This window comes from Manis pentadactyla, chromosome 3, assembly GCF_030020395.1.
Source record: "Manis pentadactyla isolate mManPen7 chromosome 3, mManPen7.hap1, whole genome shotgun sequence".
Classification (NCBI taxonomy): domain Eukaryota; kingdom Metazoa; phylum Chordata; class Mammalia; order Pholidota; family Manidae; genus Manis; species Manis pentadactyla.
Window position 1 is genome coordinate 157,877,189 of NC_080021.1, and position 26,132 is coordinate 157,903,320.

Below are 26,132 nucleotides of genomic sequence, written 5' to 3' on the forward strand. Positions count from 1 at the left end.
TACATAAAAATTCTAACTAGTAAATTTGTGATGAAACACAAATGTTCATTAAGGCAAATTTTCTCCATACAACCAGACTTTATTAATCTTTATTAATGTAGTTGTGTTTCACCGTGGATGGTTCATATTTCTTTCTATGAAGTTAAGCATGGCAAACTAATTCCTGAAGACTGTGGGAAAGATTTTGAAGTATTACTGAATTTTTTCAAGGGGTTAGAAAAAAATTTAGACTTACAAAGTATTTTGGACTCTGTGCTGTGAAATCTTTGTGCTGTGTATTGTTTAAATATTCTTAACATATGTTCACTGTAACCACACTTGTGGCAATGTTTCTCTTATGTTTATATCTATCAACATATATACTGTTATTAATGTGAATGTGTGTGTGTGTGTGTGTGTGTGTATATATATATATATATATATATATATATATATAATGTCCATCATTCATCTTTAGTCAAAAATAATGATTTTTTAAAAAAATCAATGGAGCACATACATTTGCCATGTTTTATGCCTGTGTTGATGAGGGATATGATTTACCTTAAGTGAAACTAAAACTCCATTAGTGAAATGAGATGCTTTTCAATGGAATTTTGCTGTATTATCTTGGATAATAATGATAGCTAGCACTTATTGTTTTCTTTGTGCCAGTCACTGAACTGTGAATCCACTCAATCCTCATAACAACCGTAAAAGATAGGTATTACTTTAATTCCCATTTTTACATATCAAGAAAAATGAGGCCCAGAGAGCTTAAATAATTTTTCCTACGTCAGGGTCAAGAAACATACCCAGTCAAGGACCCATAATTCACTATGCTGCCCCTCCAGAGTACTGACCATTGGATAAGTTGAATGAACACAAATCCTTTTTTCCCCAAATAGATGAGCAGGCTAACCTGAATTAATAATGAATCCAGACTTTTAAAATATGCTTTAAAGATATGCCTATTAACATAACAAAAGGTAAAGTTTATGACTGCTGAACCTTTTGGACTGGTTCAATCAGTTAATCCAATGATAATGAGGCTCTCTAAGATTCAGTCATGTATCCAAAGTCACCAGACACTGATTTCTAGAATGGAAGAATTACTCATTTATAATACAAGAGATATACCTAGTCTGAAAACAAGAATCATTGTCTTCATAAAACACATACCTTTCCACAAGTTCATTTAAAAATTTGAATGTTCAGGAAGCCCATCCTTCTCTGAGAATGGACATCTCTACTTAGAGTCCCACAAACACCTTATTTTTTTTATCATAAAATTTAATTTTTTATCCAGTATTCCTTTTCTTGGTGAATGGCACCACCACCCTTCCAGTTGCCTGAGCTAGAAGTCTGTTAGTACTTTTAGACTCCTTTCTATTACTTACCTCCCAGACCTAATGAGTCACCCAGTCCAGACATTCTATTATCTTTTTCACCCTTACTCTTTTTCCTCCTTCCCATTGCCACTGTTTTAAAACTGGTCTCATCTTACTGGGATTACCTGAGCAGACACTCTCATTGGTTGTTTCCTATATTTGATCTTGAAACTATTACTAAAGGGAATGATCTTAAAATAGAAATCTATCATGTCTTTCTATTTAAACTTCCTCAGTGGTTCTCCATAGTTTTTAGGGAAATGTCCAGATTCCTAAGCTGAACAAACAGAGTTCATTATAATTTGGCACAGGCCTAACTCCCTAGAAAATTGTCCAGTCATCCTCCTTGTCTTGTGGTGCAGGATCAGTGGCAGGCTCAGCTGGGGAGTGTCCAGAAGGATGGCTGGAGTTCAAGCATACTTGACTGTGATGGTAGTTCATAGAGCCAGGAGACGAACACCAGGACCCGTGTCCTCTCGAGTCATGGTGAGGTCTGCAGTGAACAGTCCAAGTCTGAGAGTTAGATTAAGGGCAGAGACTACAATAGGGAGCCAAACAGAATTCAGAAACTAGGTGAGCCAAGGAGTGGGAGTGTTGGGAGGAAGGTACATTTGAAGAAATTCCTGAGGTGCATCACAAATGTTTGCAGGAGACTTGTTATTTACATGCCAAATATGAGGACCTGCTGGGTTTTATGAAAGTAAATTAAAGCTGAATAGGTATGAACCACTTGATGTTACCCAGAGATATTATGCTGCTTCATGTCTCTCGGTCTATCCCATGGCATTGCCTCTCCCTGAAATGCTATCTTCCACTTCCCTAATCTCTGACTCCCACTTATCCCATAAGCTCCTATCAAGCATCTTCTCTTTGTTAAATAGTAATTGCCAACATAAATCGAGCATTTATAATCTACAGGCACTATGCCAATGCTTTAATACATTATCTCATTTAAACCTCATCAGGAATGGTGCCTCTATTTTCCTCATTTTACAGATAAAGAAAATGATGTTTATAGATGAATCAGTTTGCACAGGGTCATACAATTAAATTATGGAGTGGGGAATTAAACTCAGACTGTCTGTAGAGTTTGAGCTTGTTAACCACCATTGGCCCTCACTAATTCTGCAGACTGATTTAAGACACCTCTCCATATGCATTGGTGTTTACATCATCATAGCCTCATCCCTCTGTCATATAATCTTGTATTTATCTGTCTCTCCCAGTGGTTGAGAAGCTCCTCAACATTGAGGACCAGTTATCTACTACAAAAGTAGAATTTCAATAGAAATTTGTTTAATTAATTATTACTGTCCATCAAGTCACTACAGAGCAGTAATTAAGGGCACTGGGTATTGAACCAAGGAAATTCATGCCAACTAAATGTGGGTTGTTGTGTTATTCTTTTGCCCTTTAAGGATATTTCTTCAGTAAAATCTGGGATCAGTTGATTAAAATGAGAATATTCTCACCTAGACAGTGTGAGATATAGGTAAAATACTATTTTTCTGTTTCTTTATACTTTATGTAGTAAACTATCTGTTTGCTTCTGTTAGTCATTATCATACTACCATTTTCAAGATAGTCATATTATATACAGTTACTTAAGTAAAAGGTTTTTCTTAGCTCATTCCTATTTTTGTATCCAGTTTGATCTTCATGAACTACTATGTTTTATCCTTTTTCTAGTCTGTTTTGAGGTTTTAGTGGAATCTAAGAAAATAGTTGTTCCCTTTGACTTTAATCTTAGGTGACTGTATTAGAGTAGCCATGACTGGGTCAAAGATGTTTTCGGTGAGTTGTATCAAATGGCAAGTTTTAGGATTTTATTTCAGCCTACCAATAAGAACCTCTCAAGCTTCCAAGGAAGGAAAAACAGAGTGGAAAATAAACTAAAAATACACTACTGGGAAGGGTGTGTGTTCTCTAGTTCCAACTAGTCTTGAAAAAATTAGCCATTAGTCTTGCTCTGACAGGTGCCTCTAGCCCCAGAGGACTGAAGCGAGAAGCAGATACATATGCAAGGAGAGCAGCTTGTGAGCGATTCCAGGCCCTGCTTGTTCTTCCACCCACACCTCGGGAGGCAGCAAACTGATTTTACCATCCTTAAAAAATGGTCAGAAGGAGCATGAAGAAATTTTATCTCATTTTCTTCCAGATTTAATCCGGCCCATCATCAGTCAACCTTTTTTTTTTAAACAGAAAGAACAGTATAGAGTGACAAAATACAAATATTCACCCAAACAACTTCACAGTGCAGAAACAAAAGATATGGCTTAGCCTTTTTTGTGAGCTAATTCCAACACTTCTAGTAGAGGAAGTTAGAGAAAGACGTTAGAAGCTGTTAGTCAAGACCACAGATTTCACTAGGACCCCTTGCTAGGTTTTAAGGAATGATGAGAATGTGAAGTCAAATAGCCCAGTGTAGGGTGGAGTTGGTCCTCCCTCCAGCCGTGGGCCTCATTTTCCTTCAAGGGTACAGGGCAGCCTTGGAGCCCTGCCTTTGTCTCCAGCACTTTTCCATCACAACAACTGCTCATGGTCACACCAAGCCTCCAGCAGACAGGGAAAAGCCTCCAAATCTTTTCCTCATCTGTCATAATACAGCCAAACAACCAAGACCTTGGAATGTGTATGCAAGATGTCTGAGGTACAAAGTAGAAAGAGCCTCAGGTGAGTAAGAAATACTCAGCTACTGTGTCAGACCCCTGAGATGGTAGAGTTTTATTGGACTTAGCTTTACCCTACCTAACTAGGCTTCCACAGAATTGGAATGGGCCTGCAAACCTAGAGGAAAAGCAGTATTTTCTGACTCGTTTTATTTCTGTGTGGTTATCCTTCTATCTTTAAGAAAAAAATTTTTGAGTATTTCAGTGTTGGCTCTGTTTTCTGATATTAAAGGAAGGATCATAGTCAACTTTGGGCCAGATTGTTATGGGAGGAGCAGCTCATGCCTGAGACTAGATTTTTGGTGGTAGCAGCATTAATTAGTGATAGACATCAATGATAAGACAAATCTTGAGGAGGAACAGGACTATGTAGTCCAGTTCCTATTCTAAAGAAGATTTTCCATTGATTTCCATCCCTGGAAACTCTAGTCTTTATCTTATATATTTTTATTTTGGGGTTATTTCGTTTAGTTTTTACTTTAATTAAGGAGGACTGCATCTAAGATCTCACCAGGTATGCCTTTATGCATATTTGTAAACATAAGTGGTTATTAATAAAGCAATTTACAGTGGCAAAAGTTTGTTTTCTTATGTAAATCACATTCCATTGAAATAATATTTACAATTTCACGTTCATAGTTCAAAGTTAAAATCCAGTGCAGCCTTTGGTTGACTTGTCATGTACTACAGGTTGGGGGGATATAAACAGATCTTACTGCTCTCAATGTGATCAGCCGCTATCAAAATTTAGCAATATGAAATCAACAAGATAGAAAAATACATTTGAGAAATTAATCCTTTATAGTAAATAATACAAAAGTTAATTGTTAAGTGAAATGTGTAAGTGAAAATTAACTTTCATATTCAACATTACTGTGGAAGCATAATGCAAGCCAGGAAAGAAAGTGCTTCTACATGTAGATCTTCATCATGACTCCCTACAGTGAAAAACAAAAGCAAACAAATGAAAAACTTCAGAAAAAAAAATCTGTCTTCAAATTTAGAAGTTTCATTTTTGGGGGTGGTCCCAGAATACAGTACATCAAAACCATGTTGTTATATGAGAAAACATGTACACGCAGAATCACAGAAAAGTTACTTTCTTAAATATCAGAACATGAGATTCCTAAAAAAGTTCCTAACTTTCCAAAGAATTTTTGGACTTTTGGTACTGACAGCTCCCAATAACACTAAGCATTATCTCAAAATATTTTAGAAAAGTAGTGTAAACTCTGTTATGTCATCCAAAAAAAGCTCTTTATACCACTGATGACATTTACAATTCAAACAAGTGAAAAATACAAAATTGATGTTCACTGGGGCATCTGAGTGGTAGGAAAGGATGAAGTTTCTAATGAATTTTATAATCCACCTGCATGGAATTAGAAGATCATTTTAAAGCTTAACTCATATCCATATGGCTTTTCAAAAGACACTAGTAGCAGAACCAACTTAGAAAAGAAGAGACAATCATATCTACACAGATTTTTAGTTAAACAGTAATTGTTCCTTTGTCTTTCATAAATCACCAAAAAGAATAATGCTGTTAATTAATAGTGAATCATGTTCCAATGATCTATTCATATTCTCTGGTATGTTGCTCTGGAGGTGGTAAGCAGCAAAATGTTAACTATATTGACTCAACTTGGAAAAAGGTAAGAATCTCAGTATGATAACAAATTTGTATTTTCTTGTTATAGAAACATTTAACTCTTCTGCTCAGAATTTATAGTGGCATTCTTAATATTTTTGCATAGTAGCCAAACTCCTGCCTAACCTTTAAGTCCTGTTGTCACACCTCATGCCCTTCAGTTTACTTCCTCAGACTCAACTCTCTCTCTCTCTCCTTTTGCCTATGTGTCTTTCTGCATCTTTTTAAAGTTTTCCATTTTTTCCTTCCATCCATGTCTACTCTGTCCTCTGAACTTGACTGTTTGACTCAAAAGTCAACTATAGTTTTTGCATGGGAGGAAGATGAGATAACCAGAGATAGTAGAAAGACTTTTATGTTTCATCTGTAGCCCTTTTATGTTTGTGGAAGACAATGCTAGTTGTCTACCCAAAATCTATTCCAGTTTTGTTCAGGGTGGCAGTGTGCTTTTCTAAAAATACCTCTCCAGGCTCACTTGCTGTTAAGAGTATCTATGCGACACAATTCTGGACAATGAGACTAAAGTTAAGGGTTTCTCGTAAAGCTTTCATTTTTAATAAGGAGCTCCTTTGCTTCCTCCTTCCTTCCTCTCCCTGTCAGGGAGGTTGATGAAATACCTGGAGATATAGTAGCTTTTAGCTACCTTAATATGACAATCCTGAGGATAAAGACCCAGTTGCCATAGATGATAGAGAGGGCAAACAGAAAAAACCTGAGCCCGAATGTTACCAGTGAGCTGTCGTGCATGGCCCCGTTCTGCCTACCTCCAGGCTTCAATCTGAGTCAGATAAACTCCTCTCCACCCTATTCATGGGGTTTTCCTGTTATTGTAGACAAACCCATTTCTAACTGATATACTTTTAGATCTTTATTAACCATAAGAATGCATTGCTTTAATAATAATAAAGTGATAATTATTTTAAATGAGAAGAAAGTGCACAAGCGCTGAGCTTTGGAGTCAAGACAGGGCTAATTTAGAATCCATATTTTCCACATACTAATTGTTTGGTTTCTGACAACTTAATATTTCTGAGTTTTAATTCCCTTATCGATTTTCCATCAACAGCAAAATAATAAAGACCATGATCTGTAGCATGGCATACATAGGGTTGTTGAAAGGCCCATAGTAAGCACTCAGCGAAGTACAACTATTATTATTACTGTAAAATATCCCAACACACACCACCCTCCCCTGCCATGTGTTCCTAAGGCACACATTGCAATACATCAAAAGACACTGGAGATCAGACGAGTTGGTTTCTAGTCCTCTGTCACCAGTAGGTGTGACCTTGGGAAATGGAATACTTCCCTGACATCAAAGTCCACATCTAAAAGACATGTGGGACAAAATTATTGATAACTCATTTCCAGCTGTAAAATTCCCTGATTATTTATAAAACAAGGAAGTGATTATCAAAAAATCAAAATAATGCTTTCCCCTAGGAGATACAGAACTATGATTAGGGAGAGGCACATGGAGTAGGGAAGCAGACTTCCATGAGAATGGAAATACTCTATTTACTTGGTTGGTGACTATATAATGGCTTTATAGTTACTCATCAAATTTTACATATGTGCTTTGTATGCTTTTTATATGTATCTTATATTTCACAATTTTAGAAAATCCTCAAAAGTTTATGATTGTGTTTACAGGTATACTATTTGCTTCTGCCCTACAGCATGTTAAATTTTTTTCTACTTGTATAATGGGGAATAAGATTTGTGATACACTTCCCTATACAACCTCCTAACAGGATGGCTCCTTTCACTGTTGCCTTGCAGTGGGTGGGAGGGAAGAGAGAGGCAGTGTCTTCCCCAAATGGAGGAGGAAGTTGCACAGGTTAGGTTCCTGAAAAGCAGCACAAGTAAGAGATGGCCCTTAAGGTTTTTGGAAAGGGACTGGAAAAGATCAGACATAAGTCTTCTCTCAACTTCAAGCCCAATATCCTGGAAAGAGATGGTATGGATAAGAAAATATACTCAAGAGGATCCCAGTAAAGATTTGTTCCATGCCTTTAAAAAAAATTAGTTGGACTATTATAAGGGCAGTTTTAGGTTTATAGAAAAATGGAGTGAAAAGTACAGAGTCCCATAGACCTTCTTACCCTCCCTTTCCCAGTTTCCTGTTATTAAATCTTTCATTGTTGTACATTTATTAAAACTGATGAGTTATAATCAGTTTTATACATACATATTATTAATATGTATGTATATTATTTTAAATATTTTGTATTATATAGTTGGTATATTATTAATAAACAGTTAATACATATTATTAACTAAACTCTGAAGTTTACAATATTTATAATATTTGTATGTATAAAGTTTGTATATTATTAATAAACAGTTAATAATACATATTATTAACTAAACTCTGAAGTTTACATTAGAGTTCACTCTGTGTTTTTATACTTTCTATAGGTTTTGACAAGTGTTTAATGACTTGTATCCAACATTACCATATCATACAGAATAGTTTCACTGCTCTAAAGATTCCATTCTACCTTCATCCTTCCTTCCCCTTGAGCCCCTGATGTCTTTTCTATTTTCATATAACATTCTTCAAAATATTATGTGATTGGATTACAATATGTAGCCTTTTCAGATTGGCTTCTTTTAGTAAGCAATATGCCTTTAAGATTCCTCCTGTCTTGATTGGCATGATGGTCCATCTACAAACCAATGAATGCCCAGGATGGCCGGCAAGCACCAGGTAAGAGAGGCCTGGCATAGATTCTCCTCAGAGCCCCCAGAAGAAACCAACCCTGCCAGTACCTTGATTTCAGACTTCTGGCCTCTAGAACTGTGGGAGAATAAACGTCTGTTAATTTGAGCCACCTAGTTTGTGGTACTTTGTTACTGCAGCCCTCGGAAGCCAGTGCACACAGGATCCTTGGTCTCACATGAAAGCATCCTCAATACTTTTAAATGTAGGAATATCTAAAACACAGAGGAGAAGTGTCCCTGTAAGCCTGCGCCAAGGCAGAGAATGACCAGTCCACTCTGGAATGTGAAAACTCAAGAAATGATGAGATTTTCATGTTTCCAGACCAACCACAAGTTTGTCTTTGCAGAAGGTGAACTATTTGTGGCATACTCCAAACTCTAACCCAGGACTGCTTCACCAAGGGAGGTAGTGTGGCATAATTCAAAGGGTTCAGAAATTCGACTCAGACCACTAAGGTCTAAATCCTGCTGTATCATTTACTAAAAGCATAACTCTGAGCAGGTCACAATTCTTTGAGCTGGATTCATGATGTACAAAAGGAGACAGTAAAACTTTATGTCTAACATAAAAAAGAAAAAAGATTCCTCATGTCTTTTCATGTCTAGATGGTTCCTTTTTATCACTAAGTAATATTTCACTATATGGATGAGCCACAGTTTGTCCACTCATCATTGAAGGACATTTTGGTTGCTTCTACATTTTGGTAGTTATGAATAAAGCTGCTATAAACAATTGTGTGCAGGATTTTATATAGACCTAAGTTTTCAACTCATATGGGCAAATGCTGTGTGCCATGTTAGAGAGATGCAGCATCTCACATGGAGTTCTTCCCCTCCTTTCCCCACCAAGTAGAAATGGCAGATGGCATAGTAAATCTGGAGATCATCCCTAAGTTTGCACTGGAGCCAGGGTTAGCTAGGCAGGAATTTCTGAATGCCCAATCATCATTAAAAGGCTGCATGAGTAGTATATCCAAGGACCAGCTCACTATCACAGTGCCTATCACTGTTTCTACCCTCACCCTAAAAGTTTTCAACAGTGAAAGGGGACCTCATGTAGAAGCTAGAGAAACTACCCTCAGGAATAAGGGAATGCAAGAACAGCACCTCTAAAGATCCCTGATGCCAGGAGGTTCTGGTGGTATATGCCCAGCAGGTGTCTGACGACCGCCCAGTGTGCACCATGATAGAACCAGTTGCTGGATACTACTATTAACAGGAACCAATATTGACAGGTTGAGTGAAGACAAATGAAGCCAGAACCATGGAAGAAGAGCTCAGACATCAGTAGGAGATGCCAGTGCAGTACCTCAGTGGCTTGTGGGGCAAAAGTCATCATGAAAACCAACTGTAACACCTGAAAGACAAGGCAGGTAAAATAACAATTGGGCTCCTGAAGTCCCTTCTCATGGCCATAAGGATGCATTGCTTCCCTCTTGAACAGACCTCGCCTTTGGAAATAGGAAGAGAGAAAGTATACAGACCTGATAGGGATTTAACTTCAAATTAAATGAATAATTACGTGAACTGCATCTAAGAGACTTTTAATCAGCATGATTAGGTATTTTCCATTCCATCTCTTGCTGTCACCCCTAATTGGAAATGAGAACCTATACCCATAAGAAAGTTTAGATCATTAAAAGGAGGAGGAAGAAGAGAAGGAAAAGAGGTTGGAAGTCTAAGAGAGTTTCTTACATTTTTATTCTACTAGATTAATTACATTATATAACATATTTTGTGTAGAATGCATTGTGATATAGTAAGATGGGAAATACTGCCAGAAGGACATATGACCAGGGCTTCTTATCCTAAAGGCAGTGTAGTCCACCAGTTAAGGGCTCAGACCTTTAACTTTGTGTTTAAACCCCACTTATCTTGAGCAAATTAACTGGGGTGAGCATCTTATTACTTATCTACAAAATTTTTGAAAATTTTATTGTCTAATTAAAGTACTACTTCATGGGCTGCTTTGATGTTTAAATAGATACATATAAATCTTCAGCATAGTACTTGCCACTCAATGTTATTAAGCTCTAAACTTTATACTGTGTACAAATCACAGGGGCTATTTGACCCTAAATTTTTCATCATTAATAAGAGTAATTACAGCCTCTTTCACAGGGTATTGTAAGGTAGTTCAATGAGGTAGCTGGATAATGGGTGAGCACATAGCATATGCTTAGCTCATGTTAGTTTCTTTCCACCCTCATCTCTAATAATACCTAGACTAGCGCAATATTTATAATAGGTACTTGCAATTCTTAAGAATCTCTTAAGAAACTAACTTGTTTCCATTTCCAAAATTTCTAGTCTCTTTAGTGAATTAAGTACCTGAGGAGATTAAATTACAGCTTCATTGCACTCACAGCACCAGAGTTGAGTCTAGTTAACCTTATGAAGAAAGTACATAAATGTTTTGTATGCCTGGTTTCTCCCAGCACATTTTTCTTTTCCGTTCTTCCTCACCCACATATCCCTTCACTCTACCCAGGCCTGCTTCCCGTACAGTTCCTGGGTCATCATAACTTTTTACTACCAGATCTTGTGCTCTAAAGGCCTTCTCCATTGCTGACCAGTGGAGAGTTGATGGCCTGGAAAACTGATCCCTCCTGGGTTCTTAATTAATGATAATGGGTTATTTGGTCTGTGATTACTTCTCCAAAATGTTCCATTTTAATGGGATACTCTGGTAGATTTTGTGCTTTAACTCAAAGGAATAATTATTTTATCATTCTAATCTCTTTCTTGGGTACTAATAATGAAATATTTTGAGGTTAGACATTCTTTTGGGGGTGCTTCATATACTTAGAACTGTCTATTCTGTCAACACATAGTAAACCCAATAAGGACAGTATGAACGCTGGTATCCTAGAGACCTGAGAATGTTAATTTATCTCCATTACACCATGCCAGGATGTAGCATGGGGTTCTACAAGCTTAAAGCAAATAAGGAAATTTATTAAGTGGAAATAATTTTACTGACCAAGATAAAATTCTGCCGTCAAACTCTTGCTAGGATTTCCACACTTTATACTGGAAACTTAGAAACACTATAAAATTCCCCTTTAAAACAGACATTTAACAAAGGGAGTATATACAATAATGTGCTCATTAGGAACATACTGTATTTATTCTTATAAAAGTCAGTTTTGCCCAGTTTGGGACAATAAAAAATCTCAAATCTGTGGGCTTTGACGCTTATCATCTTTGTTCTTTCCATTACCATTGACTCCCACCTATTCTCCACAGGACCACCCTGGCCTCTTACACAAACAAAAAGAAAACAGCTCCTGTTCCCTTTTGCCTCTGTCTGGAAAGGCAGACTTCCTACTATTTCCCTAACCAGTTAGGCCACAGATGGTGAGTCCTGCTATCTCTCTGATGAATATCTAGAGAAAACTGTAAGAAGGTTAGATCCTAGAATTGATTCATGATAGTACTACCTTACTTTAAATATTTGAAGACTCTCTTCTTATTCATGAATTCATTTACTTACCAATAATGTTGAGCCCACCTATTTACAAGGCACTATACCAGAAACTGTAATAGATGCAAAAAATAATTTCTTCTAATGAACGGTTCTTCACAATCTACTGGAAAGGCAAGATGCACACAGTGTAACTAGGATGTTCCTCTAACTAAACAAGGATCAGCAAACTACAGCCCATGGGCCAAATCTGGCTAGCAGCCTATTTTTGTGCAGCCTGCAAGCTAAGAAGGGTTATGTATATTTTTAGGGGATCCTAAAAAAACAAAACAAAGAATAATATGTGTCAGTCTGTTAAGTGGTCAATGAAGCCTAAGATATTTACCATATGGACCTTTACAGAAAAAGTTTTCTGACCCCTGTACTACCGTCCTTCCCTAACAGGACACAGTCACTAATAGGACACAGTCCTTCCCCAAGGGAAAACTGGAGAACATTCTTATGGGCCCCACATACACACACATTACCCAGCTTCCTCTCTGATGTGTTTCCAAGAGTCACACATGTGTTCCTGTATCTCCAGAGAGCATTTTAGTCTGCCTCAGCACTGTCTTCTAGTGCTGACTTGTGCAGAATGGCAACTACAGTAGAATGGGAACAGTGATTTGACCAGCACTTATGTCTAAAACACAGAATCAGGGTAAAGGTATTCTCTTCAGGTTTGGGGAAAAGCCAGATCCCCAGCATGACCCCTTTTTCCTGCTAGGCAGAAGCCCAAAGTATTGGACCTCTTAGCCATAAACTCTCAGTTGCCGCATCAGCCATCTTTTGGGCACTGAGTTTTAGCACCCACTCCATCATGGACCCAAAATTTCTTCTCTCTTGCCTACCAATGTGATTTTCACCCAAACAGTGGGAAGGCTTCTATTCATACTTGAGATCCTATATTGGCATTCTTTCTTTCAAACCTACTTGCCTAAAGAATATTGATTTGCAAAGGTTTCTAAATTCAAATACATTACTCAATGCTTAAAAATCAGAAGATTTCATGTAATACACAAAGATCTGCCAGAGCCATAATCCCCTGGAGCTGAATAACAACTGCCCCATTAGAGAAGCCATAGGCTTTTCCAAATGGTCATTGTATCGGCCACTTTCTGTTTCTCTGACCCCGAGGCTGAATGTCTGGTGCCACTTATCATCTTAATGAGGCTACCTCACTTGTTTATAGTTATTTCCTTGGCCCTACAGGAAGTTTGAGTTTGTAACTCCTGTTTTAAACCCTCAAAATGCAAAAGATCCACTCTGCACCCATTAGGATGGCTATTGTCAAAAAACAAAAACAAAAACTAACAAGTGTTAGGGAGGATGTGGGGAAATTGGAAACTTTCTGTACTGTGGGAATGTAAAATAATATGGTCAGCTTGGAAACAGTATGGCGGTTCCTCAAAAAATTAAAATTAGAATTACCATACGATCTAGTAAATCACCTCTGGGTATATACCCATGAAATTGAAACAGGAACTCAGGCAGATACTGGTACACTCATATTCATGGCAGTATTATTCACAATAGCCAAAAGGTGGATGCAACCCAAGTGTCCACTGATAAACAAATGGATAAACATTACAATATACAGTGTAATACTACTCAGCCTTAACAAGGAAATAAATTCTGACACATGACACAACATGGATGAAGACATTATGTTAAGTGAAATAAGCCAGACAGAAAATGACAAATAGTATTTGATTCCACTTATATAAAATACCTAGAGTGGTCTAATTTATAGAGACAGAAGATAGAATGGTGGTTTCCAGGGGCTGAGGGAGGGGAGAATAGGGAGTTACTGTCTAATCAGTAGTTTCAGTTTTGTGAGATGTAAAAATTCTAGAAATGGATGATGGTGATGGTTGCACAAAAATGTGAATATATTTAATGCCAGGGAACTGTATACTTAAAAATTGTTGAGATGTTAAATTTTATGTTATGTGTATTTTATTGCAACTTTTTAAAATGCCAAAGATCTTCTTGGGATTTATATTCTCTTCTTGAAAAGTGATGGATTTATATCTAGACTGCGCCACTTACTGGTTGTATGATATCAGGCCACACATTCTCTCAATTTAATAAAAATCAAGTATCTACCTATTCATGTACTGTTTGTGAGAATTAAATGAGTAAATATTGTGAAGCGATTTATAAATAGTAAACCACACTCCAGGTGGCAGATAAATGTCATGAGAGTGCTACATGTGCATGTGAAGTTTACTTCCAATGGGAAGTATGATTACTTCCAGTGGGAATAATGGAGGAGGCTTCATGGAGGACCTAGTAGTTAAGCTGAGCTTCAAAAATGGGCAGAATTTGAAAAGGTGCAGATAGAGTGGGGCATCTGGAGCAGAAAGAGAGGCATAAAGGACCTGAAGTGGACAAATAAATGTTGTATTTGAGCAAAGAATTATGTTTGACAGGAGAGTAGGGTGAAAAAAACTAACTGCAAGGGGTCCTATTATGGAAAGTTTTGAGCGCCTAAGAAATTTGATTTTAATTCAGAAGACAATGGGAAGCCATCATGTTTTTCAGAAGGCTTACCTGAATTTTATAAGTACCTTGCAGAAGTTACAGACTAGACTGAAATATAGATAGACTGGAATAAAAGACACCGATTAAAGACCATAGAAATGTTCAAGTCATAAGTTATTTCAAGTCATGAGGGCTAAGGCAAGATGGTGGCAGAGGCAAATCTTGATGTCAGTGACTAATAAGAAAGACTTATAACTCTTTATTACCCTGCAATCGATGAAAGGTTCACAGTAATTTTAGGTCTCTCTAGTAGATGTTTCTAAGAAGAGGATTAGATATCCAATCCATACCTCTATTCCACAGCTCTTCAAAATCATGTATCCTTCTGCCTTTTGGAGATTGTCATCTGAATGTTCTCCAGGCCCTACAAATTGAAGAGGTTCGTTGTTGACCTTATAAACCTACTTATTCTCTAGGTTTCTGATTCTTAAAGAAATTATGTGTTTTCTCTTCTGAGTAAAGTAATATATATGTTTTGTTGAACACTGGGAAAATCATCACAGTGCAAACAAAACAAAACATACTCCTCATCCTTTCCCAAAAGATTTTTGACAAATATATTTGATAAACATTTATAGGCTTTTTATACATATCATTGACTTTTTAAGCAAAAAGAAATTAGCATTGAACTCTACATACTATTTTGTAACTCTTTTATTTTGGTGACCTAGTATTATTATAAAATAATAAATCAAGACTATTTTCCCCATGACAGCATAGTTAATCATTAACTATGTGATCTTGAATAAAACAATCACCCTATTCTATTTTTTAATTCTAAAATGGGTATGCTAATACTTAGCTCACTGTATTGTTGTAAGACACCCTTGCTAAACTTTGCCATATATTAGAATTCCCTGGTGAACTTTTTAATATCCCAAACGGCAGGTCATACCTCCGAAGGTCTAGGGGTGGGAACTAGGCTTCAATAACTTTTAAGTCTCTTCAGATGATTCCAATTTACAGCAAAGCTGGGGAGTCAACTTGGTAAGATTTAAATGAGACAACCTATAAAAATCACCTGGCAAGTTGAAAGCACTCGATAAATCTCTCTCATTTACTGAATGACTAATGTGTACCCCACACTGCACTGAGCATCTGTATTATTTCCTTTAACTCTCATCATATCCCTATGAGGTTTTATTATTCTAATTTTTCAAAGCAGGAAACTTAGATTAGTGAAGAAACTTGCTCAGTGTCACACAACTCATAATTAAGGAGCCGTAATTCAAACCCAGGTCTGCTAGACTGAAGTCCATACCTTTACACCACACTGCATTAAACTATAAAAATATTATTTTCCCTTTTTTCTTCCAAGCTCCTCTAATCCTATAAACAAGTTGATCATAATACTTTTCAAACTGATTAAGTTGCATATAAAGAAAAGTCCGTATCCTGTGGGATTTCTATCCATATCTTCTGTGACTTTACTACCTCCCATTTACTGCCAAAGAAAATAAGGGTTAATTATAAGCATGGCAGAATGTCTATTTGATACATAATGTTAGTTGAATTTCAAATGTGTGTTGTTTACCTAAAGGCCAGTTAACTATGAACAAATTAAAAATGGTTTTATTCATGGATTCCACCTAAGACCCTATTCAGTCATCTTTTAAATATGTAATATTTTCTGTAAGAGAATTTGTGCTGGCTTAAAGCAAACTAATTACATACACCATTAAAAAATTAACCACATATGTATGAGAACTTTATATATGTATATAATTGTTTTGAAACAGACAGAATTCCTGGCTACACCACAATTATCATAAGGCCTGTAATCATGACTCCACTCTAACACATTGTTAGAGTCTCACTTCCATCTGTGGGTACTTAGGAAACATGTCAATTTTTATCATGTAGTAAGACACAGTCAAATTATTTCCATAACTTTGAAAGTTACTCATTCCACATTTTCTTTATTATTTTTTTGGCATTTGAGGCTATTTTATTGCTTTGACCAAATGTCGATGTCTTGATAGCAAAAACATTTGCTTTCTTCTCATCTTACTTGGTATTTTTGGAAGAACAACTCGACAGCTCCCATGAATGATTCTGAGTTAGCAGGAGAGCATCTGCCGTAGGACAGCTCTTCCTCTTTTGAAGTTCACTGAGAAGCTAATTTCATCGTTTTAAAAGCAAAAGTATTGCCCAATTGGAGGTAACAATAAAGGCATCCAGATTCAAAGTGTGACTACTCACACCCAGAAAATCTTAAAATATTAATATTTAGTAGATGCTTGCAGAAACTATCCACACTACTAATACAGTCCCATAAACATGACTCCTGAACTGGTTTATGTTGTACACACTTACTTATTTGGGTCTTGACATGTATTTTCAAAAATTTTAAATCCAGTGTGGGTTCTATTTTCAAAAAGTTTAAATGATAGGAAAAAAATAGACACATTCACTCATTTGTAATATTTTCATATTAAAATTGGTAAATGAAATCCTCCTCAGAGGAATTGTCACACTTAGACAATTGACATGCCTTTGACACATGGATTTATTGCTTCATTATTCATACTGTAAGTTTTCTTCATCCAAGTTTTAGCATTTTTGTAGTGGCTCATTTTTGCTACATGTTTACTTTGTTGACTGATTTTTTTAAAAGATGCATCTATCATTAAAGTTCTTTGGGAATATGTTCAAAAAAATGTTAAAATACTGGGCTTAGTAAAATTACAAGAAGCAACATAAGCCAGATTGAGAAAAATCTTGCCAAATAGTATTTCTCAGCAAGCCATTTGGAGAGACTAAACTTTTAAAAAAGTGCTTGATACCTTGATCAAAAATGTAGTTTCTTCCTTCACCCTTTTCTTAACATTAATGTTCTTATATACGTATTAATTCCTTTATGGCTACACTTCTGAAATATTTCTGGCATTTGTGTGTGATCTAAATGTTTGTCTTCAGAGAATTAAAAGGAATTGAGAAGTTCTCAGTTGTAGATATTATCTTTAGAAAATTAATTTGGGATTCTGGTATAACCTTTGGGCTCTGAAACCATGAGCTGTTTCCAAAGTAAGGAGGAGGGGAGAAAATTCTTTTAGTGACCAACCCAACAGCTTTCTGAGTATATATATATTTATATATTTGAGTGACTGTTGATAATTACACTCAGCCTTTGTGACTGCCAGAAATTTCTGCCTACTTTGAGTAACAAAATAGAGGTGGAGGGAAATCTGCTTGGATGGAATGGTCAGGCAATGCCTCGGAGGTGGTAAATTTAAAAACTGAATTCTGAAGCAAAAAAAGGAGCAATTGATGTGAAATGTGGCAGGGATGGAGAACTTCCCAGACAAAGAGGAAAGCCCATAATAAGGACCCTGAAGAAAGAAATTCCTATAGTTAAGGAATAGGCAGTTATCAGTCTGTCTGACATGAAATTGTAAAGAGTGCTATAAGAAAGGGTTGTAATCAATAAGAGAGATCATGAGGGGCCTTGTAAGCTTAGAAGAGTTCAAGTTTTATTTTATTTCATTTATTGAGTCAAGTTTTAAGCAGAGCAGTGACATTTAACTTTGGTTTTGAAAAGATTACCCTGACCACTAGTCTATAAACGAAGAGGCAAGACTAATCAAGAAGCTATTAAAAAAGAGAAGTGATCAAAACTTGCTCAAGAAGATAACTACAGACAAATCACAAAGGTTAAAGATTGAGCATTGAAAAGAGGCACCAGGTACAGGTGATTTTAGAGATGAATTCTTTCTAACCACCAATGAATAGATAATTATTTTTAGTCTACCAATTCTAAACTGTAGAAAAAAATGAAAGCCTTCTTAGTAAAGTTTGAATAGCCTTAATAAAAAACCTGATGAAAATAACAAAAAATAGTTTTTAGTTTTTAGTTTTTGATAGGAAGGTATTCATCCAGATAATACAACACATCAAATATTACAGGAGCAAAACCATATGATCCTGTCAATGATTGACATAGAAGCATTTGGTAAAATTGATTAGCTATTCCTAAGAAAAATTATAATGCTTCCCTGTAAAAGGACCAGTTTCTCTACCTGCCCAGCCTGTGTTCTTCCTAAGGGATGCCTGCTAATGACAACAGGTGTGGAAACTGTCAATACCATTGGCATGCAGCCCAACACCAAGACCTACTACTGACTTCTACTTCAAGGGCCAGCAGAGCGAAAAATCCTCCTCCACCAAATACCTTTGCTCTGAGGGCCTGCCCTTCACTCTACCCATCCCAGCCCAAGCACACCTCTTTGGCTCAGGGGATGGGGCATTTTACAACTAGTTTTGGGGCACCTTTTTCCATTTTCCTCCCTATAGGAGACAGGGGTTTTCAGAGGCTTGGCTAGGCAGAGTTTCTCAACCTTGAAACTATTGACATTTTGGACCAGCTAAGGCTTTCCTGTGGGGAGCTGTCCATCCATTGTAGGATAGTTGGCAACATCCCTGGCCTTTGGCCACTTGATTCCAGTAGCCTATAATCCTCTTCCCTAGTTGTGATAACCAAAAATGCCTCTAGTTATTGCTAAATGTCCTCTGAGGGACAAAATTACTGCAGTTGAGAACTGCTGGGCTAGAGGACAATGTCATGAATTTGTTTATCATACTTATGGCTTTATTTGGTTGCATTTACACCAATACATTTTTGGTTGGAGGGAAAAAGGGAAACTATCTGTATTAGTCACCTCAGGCTGAGCTTAAACAACAGAAATTTATTTTCCCACAATTCTAAGGATGGAAACCCAAGATATATACCAGCATGGCTGAATTATGGTAAGATCTCTCTTCCGGACTTGCAGATGGCTAACTGCTAACTGTATCCTCAGGAGGCAGAGAGAAAGAGAGCTTTGGTGTTTCTTCTTTTTCTTAGAATCATAAGGGTTCCACCCTTATAACTTCATTTAACCTTAATCACTTAATTAAAGGCCCTATTTGCAATACAGGCACATAAGGAGTTAGGGCTTTTTGGGTGACATAATTCAGTCCATAGCACTGCCTAAACAAGATGTAAAAAAAAAATCTGTACCTAAATCCAACAAATACATATACAACAGTCATTTTTAAATTAAAATCAGTGACAAATCAGGGATTTCTTCTCTTATCACTCTTCTTCAACACATTTTGAAGATTGATATAGCCAGAAAATAAAAGAATCAGTTTAAATATGGGGAATGAAAAAATAATACTATCTTCATTTCCACTTGGTATGATTATATAATTAGAAAGTACAAGATACTCTGCTAAATATCTATTAGCATTAATAAGAGAACTTGTTAATATGGTTGGCCAGATACAAAATTAATAGCTTTTCTTTCTACTAACATTATGCAATTAGAAATTAAAATAGGAAATATCCCATTCAAGAGCACAATAGAAAAGATAAATTACCCAAAATAAATCTAAGAAGACAAGAATTGGATCTAAATGAAAGAAATGATAACATTTTATTGAAGGACATAAAAGAAGATCAAAATGGGAGGAACAACCCTTCCTATATTAATAACATAAATTTATTGCAGTTCCAATCAGAATCTCAACATGTCTTCTCCAATTGGTCAAAGTAAGCTTAAAATTCATATGGAAAAAATAATGTGTTGTAATTTCCACTTAAAAAATATCAAATGTGGGCTTTATCAGTAATTAAAAATACTATAAATCTACTGTAATGAAAATGCTATGTACAGCATAATAATAGACAAAAAGGTAATTGGTATAAAATCCAAAATAAATATAATAGATAATGAAGTTGACATTTAGATTATTTACAAAAAAAAAATCTTTTCTGTTAGCATTCCTGATTAATTATCTGAAGGAACATAAAAGTATTCTGCAATGGCCAAAGATATAACTGTAAAAGAATTAAAAAACAAAAATATCAAAAGAAAAATTGAGACTTTTTTTAATACCTGGGAATGTAGAAAACAAAACAGAAAAAGCAGTAGATTTGGTCACACTAAATTAAAACATTTCTGCTTAAGAAAGAGAAGGTACTGCTATTGTCTAGATGAGAGGTAAGAGTAGTTCCAACAGAGGTGGCAATGAAGATGGAGAGAAATAGATAGATATGATACATATCTTAAGGTGGCAATAACACAATTTCCAGATAGACTGAATGTGGGTTTGAAAGTGGGGAAAAAATAGAGTTAGATCGAGGTTTTGTGAGATCATTTTTAAGAAAAAATACACCAAATTACACCAAACTAGATATAAAAATATTTCTTTAGAATGAGAAAAGAAGCCACAACAAATTACAAATTTTAAAAAGCTGCCAAGTAAAGTACTAAAACATTACCAAATAAAGAATAATAACACTGACATACAATTTTTAATCAGTGAATTGCTCAAAACATTTTGGCAGTAAACTGTTTGATATCACCTTTTATATGACAATGATTTTTTAAGATCATTTTGTAAATAAAGAAAGATAAGTCTTTGGTCTAGTAAGGTTGGTCAACTTTTGTTTTTTTATTATTGAGACTTGGGATATATGACGTGACTTTACACATAGATGTACTTATTATTTCTAGTGCAGCTTCAAGCTTGTAGTCTACACAAAAAATTCTGATAAATTCTATTTCATGCAATTTTTTTCTAAGATTATAGGTTATTCATAACTATAGCCACATTATTGAGTATTTGTAGCAATAAAGTACTGTTATTTTGACTAGGCACCATTATGTCTCAAATGTTCCAATATTTAGCTAAGTATGCTCTAATATTTAGCTAAGAAAATACTAAGTATGATATGTTTGATGATTAGAAGTTTCCCAACAGACTAATTTCTGACTCTTGAAATTTCAAATAATATTCTTCCACTTTACACAAAACTTCTGAGTGAGACATACCATATTCCTATTGCAAGACAACCGTAGGTTCCAAAACTGTGTCACAAAGCTGGGTTAGTCAACTGGACATACAACTGAAAATACGGTACTAGAAATAAAAATTTTGCTTGATGGTTCAATAGTAGAGTGGAAATGACAGGCATAGATCAGTGAACTTGAGGTCAGATCAAAAGAATTCATCCAATCTGAACAACACAGAGAATAGACTTAAAAAAATGACTAGAGACTCAGAGAAATTTGGGGCAATAACAAAAAATCTGGCATTTGTATGATGGAATCATAGTAGGAGAGAAGAGAGTGGGCTGAAAGAACAGTTGAGGAAATAGTGTTTGAGAACTTTTCAAACTTGGTTTAAAAAAAAAGAGCAGGAAAGAAAAATAAAGCCCTAATACTAAGAATTAAGAAACTGAGCAGACTCGAAATAAGACAAACTCAAAGAAATCCATGCCAAGACATATAATTAAATTTCTGAGACTCAGGAAAAAGATGGCAACATGAGAAGTGAGGCAAAAACCTCCTCCCAACACCACATATAACATGAAAATACAGCAAATACAACTAATCCTGAAAGAGTGACCTGAAGACTGCAGAATAGATTGCCTACATCTGGGGAAAAGAGAAGACCTCACAGGAAAGGATAAAGTAGCAAAGCCAAGAACCAACAGGACCCAAGCCCTCCGCCAACCCCAGCCCAAGGCAGGAGAAAGAGAAATGGAGTGGGGAGGGAGTAGAAGCTCAGCACCCTTATACACACAGCCCTGGAGATCTGCTCCGGGAGCATGAAACCACATTACATAGTGCTCTGGAGATTAGTGGGGTTGGAAAGCAAAGACAGGTGTAATACTCAGAGAGACTGAGATTACAGCTACTTGTGAAGAACAGGTATGCACAACTGGCCCTGTGGGACAAAGAAAGGTGGGCACTTTGAAAGACTTCTTAACAGCAAGAAGGGTGCTAAAGGAGCAAAGATTATACAAAGCTTGCTTCTCAAGAGAAATGGCAGGTGGACAAAATTGTCCCAGCATTCTAAGCCCAGCAGGTTGGGAACTCTCAGGAGCTTCAGATGCTCGATACCCTTGGCTGGCAACACAGCCCCAAGGCCCCCCCACTGTGGTATACAGCCTGTGGCTCCTTCCTCCAAGCAGGCATGAGTCTAGTACACCTGCTGCCCCCACCATCATGTCAGGCCAGCCAGAGGGTGGCCCCACCTATGGCAGCTATAGGGATATAGCACAGAGGCTCCTCCCTGTGCATTTGGCCCACTGGACCTGGCAGTGGAGGCAGGTGCTACAGCCAGGAAGGCAGAAAAGAGCTCTTTCCTCCACAAGGGCTGGTTCCTCTCACCTGCAACCCCCGACAATGCTACAGGTGTTCAGCAACTCCAGAGAGGAGAGCTTTGGGGCACTAGAGAGTGCTGCCTACACAAAGTTATTATTCCACAGAAATCACTAGGAAAATGAAATAGCAAAAATGATTTGTCCAAACAAAAATACACGCTTACCTCAAGAAGCAAGAACAATCACAAATAAACAGTCTAAACTCACAACTAATGAAACTGAAAAAATAAGAAAAAATGAGGCACAAAGTCAGTAGAAGGAGGGACATAAAAAAAATCAAAGCAGAAAAAAAAATGAGAAGAATAAAACAGAAAGAATCAGTGAAACCAGGAACTGGTTCTTTGAGAAAATAAACTAAATAAACCCCTTGACAGACTTATCAAGAAAAAAAGAGTGTACACACATAAAAAGACTCAGAAATGAAAAAAGAAAAATCACAACAGACACCGTGGAAGTACAAAGAATTATTAAAGATTGCAATGAAATATTATGTACCAACAAACTGGATAACCTAGAAGAAATGGGAAAATTTCTAGAAAAATACAACCTTCCAAGACTAACCCAGGAAGAAACAGAAAATCTGAACAGACAAGTTACCAGCAGTTAAATTGAATAGGTAATCAAAAAACTATCTAAGAACAAAACCCCCCTACCAGATGGCTTCACCACTGAATTTTATCAATTATTTAGAGAAAAACTAATACCCATTCTCCTTAAAGTTTTCCAAAAATAGAAGAGGAGGGAAAACTTCCAATCTCATTCTATGAGGCCAGCATCACTCTAAGACCAAAACCAGGAAAAGAAATCACCAAAAAAAAGAAAATTACAGACCAATATCCCTGAAGAACATAGACAAAAAAATACTCAACAGAATATTATCAAACCAAATTCAAAAATACATCAAAAGATCATCCATCATGATCAAGTGGGATTTATTTTAGGGATGCAAGTTTGGTACAATATTTCCATTTGGTACAATTTCTATTTGTTACAAAATCAATTGACATCATACACTACATCAACAAAAGGGCAAAAATCACATAATCTTCTCCATAGATGCTGAAAAAGCATTTGACAAAATTCAACATCCATTTATGATAAAAACTCTCAACAAAATGGTTATAGAGGGCAAGTACCTCAACATAATAAAGGCCATATATGACAAACCCACAGCCAAAATCATACTTAACAGTGAGGAGTTGAAAGCTTTTCCTTTAAGATTGGGAACAAGACAAGGATGCCCACTCTCCCTACTTATTCAATATAGTTCTGGAGGTCATAGCCATGGCAATCAGACAACACAAAGAAATAAAAGGCATCCAGATTGGGAAGGAAGAAGTTAAACTGTCACTGATTGCAGATTACATGATATTATACATAAAAAACCCTAAAGAATCCACTCCAAAACTACTAGATCTAATACCTGAATTCAGCAAAGTTGCAGGATAGAAAATTAATACACAGAAATCTGTGGCATTCCTATACACTAATGATGAACTAGCAGAAAGAGAAATAGGAAAATAATTCCATTCACAATTGCATCAAAAAGAATAAAATACCTAGGAATAAACCTAACCAAGGAGGTGAGAGACCTATACCCTGAAAACTTTAAGACACATAAGAGAAATTAAAGAAAACACCCACAAATGGAAATGTGTCCCATGCTCATGGACAGGAAGAATTAATATTGTCAAACTGTCCATCCTGCCTAAAACAATCTACAGATTCAATGCAATCCCTATCAAAATACCAACAGCATTCTTTGACCGACTAGAACAAGTAGTTCTAAAATTCATACAGAACCATAAAAAACCATGAAGAGCCAAAAAATATCCTGAGAAGAAAGAACAAAGTGGGGGGATTACACTCCCTAACTTCAAGCTCTATTACAAAGCCACAGTAATCAAAATAATTTGGTACTGGCACAAGGACAGACCCATAATGAATCAGTGGAACAGAACAGAGAGCCCAGATATAAACCCACATGTGTACAGCCAATTAATATATGATAAAGGAACCATGGATATACAGTGGGAAATGACAGACTCCTCTGCAAATGGTGTTGGCAAAACTGGACAACTACATGTAAGAGAATGAAACTGGATTATTGTCTAACTCCATACACAAAAGTAAACTTGAAATGAATTAAAGACTTGAATGTAAGTCATGAAACCATAAAACTCTTAGAAGAAAACATAGGCAAAAACCTCTTGAAATAGCCATGAACAACTTTTTCCAGAACACATCTCCTTAGGCAAGGGAAACAAAAGCAAAAATGAACAAATGGGACTACATCAAACTTAAAAGCTTCTGTACAGCAAAGGACACCATCAGTAGAACAACAAGACATTCTATGGTATGGGAAAATATATTTGTAAATGACTTATCCATTAAGATATTTAACATCCAGAATATATAAGGAGCTCACACATGTCAACACCCAAAAAGCATGTAACACGATTAAAAAAATAGGCAGAGGATTTGAACAGATACTTCTCCAAGGAAGAAATTCAGATGGCCAACAGGCACATGAAAAGATGCTCCACATCACTGATTATCAGGGAAATGCAAATTGAAACCACAATGAGATATCACCTCACACCAGTTAGGATGGCCAACATAGAAAAGACTAGGAACAACAAATACTAGTGAGGATATGGAGAAAGGGGAACCCTCCTACACTGCTGGTGAGAATGTAAATTAGTTCAATATTGTGGAAAGCAATATGGAGGTTCCTCAAAAACCTAAAAATAGAAATACCATATGACCCAGGAATTCCACTCCTAAGAATTTACCCAAAGAAAACAAGATCCCTGATTAAAAAAGACATATGCACTCCTATGTTTATTGCAGCACTATTTACAATAGCCAAGATATGGAAGCAACCTAAGTGTCCATCAGTAGATGAATAGATAAAAAAGATGTGGTTATACACAGTGGAGTATTAATCAGCCATAAGAAGAAAATAAGTCCTACCATTTGCAACAACATGGATGGAACTAGAGGATATTATGCTAAGTGAAATAAGTCAGGTGCATAAAGAGAAGTACCAAATGATTTCACTCATTTGTGGAATATAACAACGTAACAAAACTAAAGGAACAAAACAGCAGCAGATTCATAGACTCCAAGAAGGGACTAGCAGTTACCAAAGGGAAGGTGTTGGGGAAGGCCATGGGGAGGGAGGGAGAAAGGGATTAAGGGGTATTATGATTAGCACTCATAATGTAGGGGGATCAGGGGGAAGGCAGAATAGCACAGAGAAGACAAGTAGTGACTCTATAGCATCTTACAGTACTGATGGACAGTGACTGCAATGGGGTGTGTGTTAGTGACCTTTTAACATGGGTGAATGTTGAAATCACAATGTTGCTCATGAGATATCACCTCACACCAGTTAGGATGGCCAACATAGAAAAGAAACCTTCATAAGATTGTGTATCAATGACACCTTAATTTAAAAAAAACTTCTGAAAACTAAATACATAGAAAAAAATCTTGAAAGCAGCCAGCAAACCATCACATTAGCTATTAGGGGTACCACTTT